Source organism: Dermochelys coriacea, chromosome 2 (assembly GCF_009764565.3).
Source record: "Dermochelys coriacea isolate rDerCor1 chromosome 2, rDerCor1.pri.v4, whole genome shotgun sequence".
NCBI lineage: Eukaryota > Metazoa > Chordata > Testudines > Dermochelyidae > Dermochelys > Dermochelys coriacea.
In genome coordinates this window covers 37,414,084-37,423,740 of record NC_050069.1, presented here as the reverse complement: position 1 = coordinate 37,423,740, position 9,657 = coordinate 37,414,084, and positions in this window count along the sequence as shown.

The following is a 9,657-nucleotide window of genomic DNA, read 5'->3' as shown; positions in this document are numbered from 1 at the left end:
GGGAAGGAGTGGAGCAGGCAGGGGACACGGCCTAGGTATCTGGCAGCAGGTTGGCGGTGTCTGCGCCAGGGGAGGTATAGCCTCTCCTGGCCTATTGTACCCGCTGCCCATGTGTGTGGACAAATTCTCAAAGAAGAGGGAACTATTACTTACCTTGCAGTAATTGTAATCTTTGAGATGGTTTGTCCACACAGACCCCACAATGCCTTTCTTCCCTCAAATGTAGAATTTTTAGCCTTGGGGATTCTGCATTGGTGAAGGAACTGTGAGGCGGTTGGGGCTGCTCTACATTTTAATTGTTGGAGAAGAGTCTTAGGGCATGCAGGGTGCATGTGCAGCTTCAATAGAAGTTGCTGGCCAAAAGAATCTGATCTTGTGTGCATGGGGCACATGCACACCTACAGTGGCCTCTGAGTGGACAAAACAACTCCAAGAACCACTTAGTATAAGGTACCTAACCATTCTTTCTCAAGCATCAATACCTATTCTCATGCCAACGGAGGGATAGATCCACAGGAACACCTAAGTTTCCCATGCAACTGGTTTTCCTAGCTAGCATGATGACTTTTATGGGACCATGTGCAGGAGCATCTGTGCTTTAGGATCTGATGAGCTTATTTGGCTTTGAACTGTTAGGGTAACCAATATTTAAATAACTCAAGAAGGAGAAAACTAGTGACTGTTCGGGGCTGTGGTTGTTTCCCGGCTATTCTTTTTAACAGCTGCTAGGCATATTGCTTTTAGATATTATCCTAAATTACTTTGTACTGATTTACTATACTAAATTGCTCAGGGAGGTTGTGGCATCACCCTCATTGGAGATTTTTAAGAGTAGGTTGGACAAATATCTGTCAAGGATGTTCTAGATAATACTTAGCCCTACCATGAGTACAGGGTACTGGACTAGATGACCTCTCAAGGTCCATTCCAGTCCTATGATTCAAAATTACTTTAATGTAAAAGTGTAAACTATAGTAATATCCTACCTTTCCAAGCAAGTAAAGCAAATTTCAAATTCACAAAGGGTGAAATTCACCACTGTGCAGACAGCTGGCACTAGGCCTATCCTCCAGGTATGTATTTTGAGGACTTACGTAGTGCATAGGCTTAGAGAAAGCTCTCTGCCCAGGGGTGATTTTCACCAGATGTGAATTTATCTTACTCTTTGCTTGCTCAAAAAGGGAAGATATTATATTTTATAATTTCAGATTTTTTCAAAGACAAAAATCACATTCTAATGAGCAACATGAACTGACACATTTTGTAAAACCATTACATCTGCCCTCTGTTAGGGGAAATCAACCTAATTAGCATATATGACTCCATTTTGGGTTTCCTGTCAGCCATTAACTAGAAACGAGCACATCATGTACCAAGGAAGGAAGGATCCTTCAAGGTGGACAGCTGGACAGTTTCAAGATAAGGGAAACAAAGGAGACAGGAACCAGCCGACATGCCTGCTCAAATAAATTTGTTAGTCTCTAAGGTGCCACAAGTCCTCCTTTTCTTTATGCCTGAAATAGTTGCCGCTTCAACTTTTTTGCTTGGGGAAGGTGGCTGCAGGGGATTGGTAATAGATAAGGAGAAGGCCTGTTTATTGGTTTAGACCCCACCAAGGCAAACAGGCAGGATGTTTTGCCAACAGGATAAAATCTTTGTGTAACCTGTAATCGGGGTCCCGTTCTGCTGAACAGAGCAGTACCACGCTCGAGCGTAATAAACCTGCAAACTTTGAGACACTCTGCAGTCTGTCTTTATTTGGTTGCCTTAGCCTAGAAACAAACTGTATGTGTCCTAACTGGAATAATTCGTAACACCTCAGAACTAGTTTTAGAGTCAAGTCTTAAAAGGTTACATGTCTTACAAAGAACTACTATACATACTACACCCCCTAAATGGCAAGCTGTGCCAGGAATCAACCTCTTTCAATCAACAAATATCTAACCCAGTTTATCCCTGCCAGTAGAAGTAACCAACAGAGAAACAGTTTTCTAGTGTCCTTTAAAATACTATTACATGTGTTTTATTCAAATCAAGTGCACAACTGAAATGTATTTAATTAAAATTTCAAATATAGCTATTGAAAAGAAAGTTTTCACCAATGAAGAGCACAGTCATTTTCTTATATTGTTCTTAGGATCTTTGTAAGAAAATTAAATATATTTCCTAACCTGCAGTAAGTTTTAGTTCCTAGAAAACTTGTATTTTGGCTTTCCACTACTGCAGAACAGACTGTTCTTTCTTTATTGAATCAGACACATAGGCTGCGCAGCACCATTTGAAATACCCAACAGTCTTCTCTGATCACAACCTTTTAAAAAAACAAACCAACTTTTATACATTTTCACTTACTACTTACTCTAGACATACAGAACATAATGAAGAAAGAAACAATATGCTCCCACAGTCCAACTACAACACAGCCCAGAATATCAGCAAAAATATTTAAACTAAGCTAAAACGTATGATCACTGAAATTAAAAGCATTCACTAAATTCCTATCTACAAGATATCATAGCATCATAGAAGATTAGGGTTGGAAGAGACCTCAGGAGGTCACCTAGTCCAACCCCCTGCTCAAAGCAGGACCAATCTCTAACTAAATCATCCCAGCCAGGGCTTTGTCAAGCCAGGTCTTAAAAACCTCTAAGGATGGAGATTCCACCATCCACCTAAGTAACGCATTCCAGTGCTTCACCATGCTCCTAGTGAAATAGTTTTTCCTTATATTCAACCTAGACCTCCCCCACTGCAACTTGAGACCATTGCTCCTTGTTCTGTCATCTGCCATCCTGAGAAAAGCCTCGCTCCATCCTCTTTGGAACCCCTCTTCAGGTATCAGAGTAGCAGCTGTGTTAGTCTGTATTCGCAAAAAGAAAAGGAGTACTTGTGGCACCTTAGAGACTAACAAATTTATTAGAGCATAAGCTTTCGTGAGCTACAGCTCACTTCATCGGATGCATTTGGTGGAAAAAACAGAGGAGAGATTTATATACACACACAGAGAACATGAAACAATGGGTTTATCATACACACTGTAAGGAGAGTGATCACTTAAGATAAGCCATCACCAGCAGCAGGGGGGGGAAAGGAGGAAAACTTTTCATGGTGACAAGCAAGGTAGGCTAATTCCAGCAGTTAACAAGAATATCAGAGGAACAGTGGGGCGTGGGGTGGGGGGGAGAAATACCATGGGGAAATAGTTTTACTTTGTGTAATGACTCATCCATTCCCAGTCTCTATTCAAGCCTAAGTTAATTGTATCCAGTTTGCAAATTAATTCCAATTCAGCAGTCTCTCGTTGGAGTCTGTTTTTGAAGCTTTTTTGTTGAAGGATAGCCACTCTTAGGTCTGTAATCGAGTGACCAGAGAGATTGAAGTGTTCTCCAACTGGTTTTGAATGTTATAATTCTTGACGTCTGATTTGTGTACATTCATTCTTTTACGCAGAGACTGTCCAGTTTGGCCAATGTACATGGCAGAGGGGCATTGCTGGCACATGATGGCATATATCACATTGGTAGATGCGCAGGTGAACGAGCCTCTGATAATGTGGCTGATGTGATTAGGCCCTATGATGGTATCCCCTGAATAGATATGTGGACAGAGTTGGCAACGGGCTTTGTTGCAAGGATAGGTTCCTGGGTTAGTGGTTCTGTTGTGTGGTGTGTGGTTGCTGGTGAGTATTTGCTTCAGATTGGGGGGCTGTCTGTAAGCAAGGACTGGCCTGTCTCCCAAGATCTGTGAGACTGATGGGTCGTCCTTCAGGATAGGTTGTAGATCCTTGATGATGCGTTGGAGAGGTTTTAGTTGGGGGCTGAAGGTGATGGCTAGTGGCGTTCTGTTGTTTTCTTTGTTGGGCCTGTCCTGTAGTAGGTGACTTCTGGGTACTCTTCTGGCTCTGTCAATCTGTTTCTTCACTTCAGCAGGTGGGTATTGTAGTTGTAGGAATGCATGATAGAGATTTTGTAGGTGTTTGTCTCTGTCTGAGGGGTTGGAGCAAATGCGGTTATATCATAGAGCTTGGCTGTAGACAATGTATCGAGTGGTATGATCTGGATGAAAGCTAGAGGCATGTAGGTAGGAATAGCGGTCAGTAGGTTTCCGATATAGGGTGGTGTTTATGTGACCATCGCTTATTAGCACCGTAGTGTCCAGGAAGTGGATCTCTTGTGTGGACTGGTCCAGGGTGAGGTTGATGGTGGGATGGAAATTGTTGAAATCATGGTGGAATTCCTCAAGAGCTTCCTTTCCATGGGTCCAGATGATGAAGATGTCATCAATGTAGCACAAGTAGAGTAGGGGCATTAGGGGACGAGAGCTGAGGAAGCGTTGTTCTAAGTCAGCCATAAAAATGTTGGCATACTGTGGGGCCATGCGGGTACCCATCACAGTGCCGCTGATTTGAAGGTATACATTGTCACCAAATGTGAAATAGTTATGGGTGAGGACAAACCTCTTCAGGTAGTTGAAGGATGCTATCAAATCCCCCCACACTCTTCTCTTCTGCAGACTAAATAAGCCCAGCTCCCTCAGACTCTCCTCATAAGTCATGTGCCTCTAATAATTTTTGTTGCCCTCCGCTGGACTGTCTCCAATTTGTCCACATCCTTTCTGTAGTGGGTAGCCCAAAACTGGACACAGTAGTCCAGATCCACAGTGCCGAATAGAAAGGAATAATCACTTCCTTCGATCTGCTGGCAATGTTCCTACTAATGCAGCCCAATATGTCGTTATTCTTCTTGGCAACAAAGGCACATGGTTGACTCATCTCCAGCTTCTCATCCACTGTAATTGCCAGGTCCCTTTCTGCAGGCCTGCCACTTAGCCAGTCAGTCCCCAGCTTGTAGCAGTGCATGGAATTCTTCTATCCTAAGTGCAGGACTCTGCAGTTGCCCTTGTCGAACCTCATCAGATTTCTTTTGGTCCGATCCTCCAATTTGTCTAGGTCACTCTGGACCCTATCCCTACCCTCCAGCGTATTTACCTCTCCCCACAGCTTAGCCCTGGTCTACACTAGGCTTTGAGGTCGAATTTAGTAGCATTAAATCGATGTAACCCTGCACCCGTCCACATGACGAAGCCATTTTTTCAACTTAAAGGGCTCTTAAAATCGATTTCCTTACTCCACCTCTGACAAGGGGATTAGCACTGAAATCAGTTTTGCTGGGTCAAATTTGGGGTACTGTGGACGCAATTAGACGGTATTGGCCTCCAGGAGCTATCCCAAAGTGCTCCATTGTGACTGCTCTAGACAGCACTCTCAACTCAGATGCACTGACCAGGTAGACAGGAAAAGGCTCGCAAACTTTTGAATTTCAATTTCCTGTTTGGCCAGTGTGGCAAGCTGCAGGTGACCATGCAGAGCTCATCAGTAGAGGTGATCATGATAGAGTCCCAGAATCGCAAAAGAGCTCCAGCATGGACCAAACGGGAGGTACAGGATCTGATCGCTGTATGGTGAGAAGAATCCGTGCTATCAGAACTACGTTCTAGTTTTCGAAATGCCAAAACATTAGTGAAAATCTCCCAGGGCATGAAGGACAGAGACCATAACAGGGACCCGAAGCAGTGTCGCGTGAAACTTAAGGAGCTGAGGCAAGCCTACCAGAAAACCAGAGAGGCGAATGGCCACTCCAGGTCAGAGCCCCAAACATGTTGCTTCTATGATGAGCTGCATGCCATTTTAGGGGGTTCAGCCACCACTACCGCAGCCGTGTTGTTTGACTCCTTCAATGGAGATGGAGGCAACACGGAAGCAGGTTTTGGGGACGAGGAAGACGATGAGGAGGAGGCTGTAGATAGCTCACAGCAAACAAGCGGAGAAACCGGTTTTCCCGACAGCCAGGAACTGTTTCTCACCCTGGACCTGGAGCCAGTACCCCCCGAACCCACCCAAGGCTGCCTCTCGGACCTACCAGGTGGAGAAGAGACCTCTGGTGAGTGTAATTTTTAAAATACTATAAAAGGTTTAAAAGCCAGCATGTTTAATGATTAATTTGCCCTGGCATTCGTGGCTCTCCTGGATATACTCCCAAAGCCTTTGCAAAAGGTTTGTGGGGAGGGCAGCCTTATTCCATCCACCATGGTAGGACACTTTACCACTCCAGGCCAGTAGCATGTACTCGGGAATCATTGTAGAACGAAGCATTGCAGCGTATGTTTGCTGGTGTTCAAACAACATCCGTTCTTTATCTCTCTGTGTTATCCTCAGGAGAGTGATATCATTCATGGTCACCTGGTTGAAATAGGGTGCTTTTCTTAAGGGGACATTCAGAGGTGCCCGTTTCTGCTGGGCTGTTTGCCTATGGCTGAACAGAAATGTTTCCCACTGTTAGCCACGCGGGGAGGGGGGGGAGAGGCAAAATGTGACCTTGTAACGAAAGCACATCTGCTATGTATGTAATGTTAACAGCAAGGTTTACCGTGAAAGAATGTATCCATTGTTCTATAAAATGTGTCTTTTCAAATACCACTGTACCTTTTTTTTCCTCCACCAGCTGCATGTATTTCAAGGATCACAGGATCTCTTCCTTCCCAGAGGCTAGTGAAGATTAGAAGGCAAAAAAACTGCATTCGCGATGAAATATTCTCTGAGCTCATGCTGTCCTCCCACACTGACAGAGCACAGACGAATGCATGGAGGCAGACAATGTCAGAGTGCAGGAAAGCACAAAATGACCAGGAGGAGAGGTGGCGGGCTGAAGAGAGTAAGTGGTGGGCTGAAGAGAGGGCTGAAACTGAAAGGTGGCGGCAGCATGATGAGAGGAAGCAGGATTCAATGCTGAGGCTGCTGGAGTATCAAACTAATATGCGCCAGCGTATGGTTGAGCTGCAGGAAAGGCAGCAGGAGCATAGACTGCTGCTACAGCCCCTGTGTAACCAACCGCCCTCCTCCCCAAGTTCCATAGCCTCCTCACCCAGACGCCCAAGAACGCGGTGGGGGGGGGCCTCTGGCCATCCAGCCACTCCACCCCAGAGGATTGTCTAAGTAGCAGAAGGCTGGCATTCAATAAGTTTTAAACATTTAAAGTGCTGTGTGGCCTTGTCCTTCCCTCCTCCACCACCGCTCCTGGGCTACCTTGGTAATTATCCCCCTACTTGTGTGATGAATTAATAAAGAATGCATGAATGTGAAGCAACAATGACTTTATTGCCTCTGTAAGTGATGATCGAAGGGAGGAGGGGAGGGTGGTTAGCTTACAGGGAAGTATAATGAACCAAGGGGCGGGGAATTTCATCAAGGAGAAACAAACAGAACTTTCACACCTTAGCCTGGCCAGTCATGAAACTGGTTCTCAAAGCTTCTCTGATGCGCACCGCATCCTCCTGTGTTCTTCTAACAGCCCTGGTGTCTGGCTGTGCATAATCAGCAGCCAGGCGATTTGCCTCAACCTCCCACCCCACCATAAACGTCTCCCCCTTACTCTCACAGATATTGTGGAGCACACAGCAAGCAGTAATAACAGTGGGAATATTGGTTTCACTGAGGCCTAACTGAGTCAGTAAACTGCACCAGCGTGCTTTTAAACGTCCAAATGCACATTCTACCACCATTCTGCACTTGCTCAGCCTGTAGTTGAACAGCTCCTGACTACTCTCCACGCTGCCTAGGTATGGCTTCATGAGCCATGGCATTAAGGGGTAGTCTGGGTCTCCAAGGATAACTATAGGCATTTCAACATCCCCAACGGTTATTTTCTGGTCTGGGAAGAAAGTCCCTTCCTGCAGCTTTTGAAACAGACCAGAGTTCCTGAAGATGCGATCGTCATGTACCTTTCCCGGCCATCCCACGTTGATGTTGGTGAAACATCCCTTGTTATGCACCAATGCTTGCAGCACTATTGAAAAGTACCCCTTGCGGTTTATGTACTCGCTGGCTTGGTGCTCCGGTGCCAAGATAGGGATATGGGTTCTGTCTATGTCCCCACCACAGTTAGGGAATCCCATTGCAGCAAAGCCATCTACTATGACCTGTACGTTTTCCAGGGTCACTACCCTTGATATCAGCAGATCTTTGATTGCGTTGGCTACTTGCATCACAGCAGCCCCCACAGTACATTTGCCCACTCCAAATTGATTCCCGACTGACCGGTAGCTGTCTGGCATTGCAAGCTTCCACAGGGCTATTGCCACTCGCTTCTCAATTGTGAGGGCTGCTCTCATCTTGGTATTCTTGCACCTCAGGGCAGGGGAAAGCAAGTCACAAAGTTCCATGAAAGTGCCCTTACGCATGCGAAAGTTTCGCAGCCACTGGGAATCATCCTAGACCTGCAACACTATGTGGTCCCACCAGTCTGTGCTTGTTTCCCGAGCCCAGAATCGGCCTTCCACCGCATGAACCTGCCCCATTAGCACCATGATGCCCACATTGGCAGGGCCCGTGCTTTGAAAGAAGTCTGTGTCCATGTCCTCATCACTCTCGTCACCGCGCTGACGTCGCCTACTTGCCCAGTTTCGCTTTGCCAGGTTCTGGTGCTGCATATACTGCTGGATAATGCGTGTGGTGTTTAATGTGCTCCTAATTGCCAAAGTGATCTGAGCGGACTCCATGCTTGCCGTGGTATGGCATCTGCACAGAAAAAAGGCGCGGACCGATTGTCTGCTGCTGCCCTGACAGAGGGAGGGGCGACTGACGACATGGCTTACAGGGTTGGCTTACAGGGAATTAAAATCAACAAAGGGGGTGGCTTTGTGAGAAACTGAATGGCTTCCTCAAGGATAGAACTCAAAACCTCAAGGATAGAACTCAAAACTGGGTTTAGCAGGCTGTTGATTTCACAGAGGGTGGGAGGAGAAAATGAATACAAAACAAATCTGGTCTATTTCTTGTTTTGAGCCATTTCATCTATCTTTATACATCATGCTGGCAGCAGACTGTGCAGTACGACTGCTAGCCATCGTCACCTTCTGGGTGCTCGACAGAAGACAGTGCAGTATGACTACTGGCCATCGTCTTCTGCTAGTTGCAGATTAAAAGACAGTGCACTGCTAGTAGGACTCAATCGCCATGAGACGAAACAAGGGAAATGACCTGGCTGAGTCACTCCCATGTTTGCCCAGGCGCCTGGTTAAAAGAGCACCCAGGACTACGTTGACGACGGCTACCAGTCATACTGCACTGTCTGCTGCCAAAAGGCAATAGACTGCTGCTGTGTAGCAATGCAGTACCATGTCCGCCAGAAACCAGGAGACATACGGTGACGGTTAGCTGAGCGGGCTCCATGCTTGCCATGGTATGGCGTCTGCACAGGTAACTCAAGAAAAAAGGCGCAAAACGATTGTCTGCCCTTGCTTTTATGGAGGGAGGGAACGGGGGCCTGATGATACGTATCCAGAACCACCCGTGACAATGTTTTAGCCCCATCAGGCACTGGGATTTCTACCCAGAATTCAAATGAGTGGTGGAGACTGTGGGAACTGTGGGATAGCTACCCACAGTGCAAAGCTCCGGAAGTCGACTGTTGCCTCGGTACTGTGGACACAGTCCACCGACTACATGCACTTAGAGCATTTGTGTGGGGACACACACACTCGACTATATAAAAACGCTTTCTACAAAACCGACTTCTATAAATTCAATCTAATTTCATAGTGTAGACATACCCTTAGTGTCATCCACAAACTTGCTGAGAGTGCAATGCATCCCATCATCCA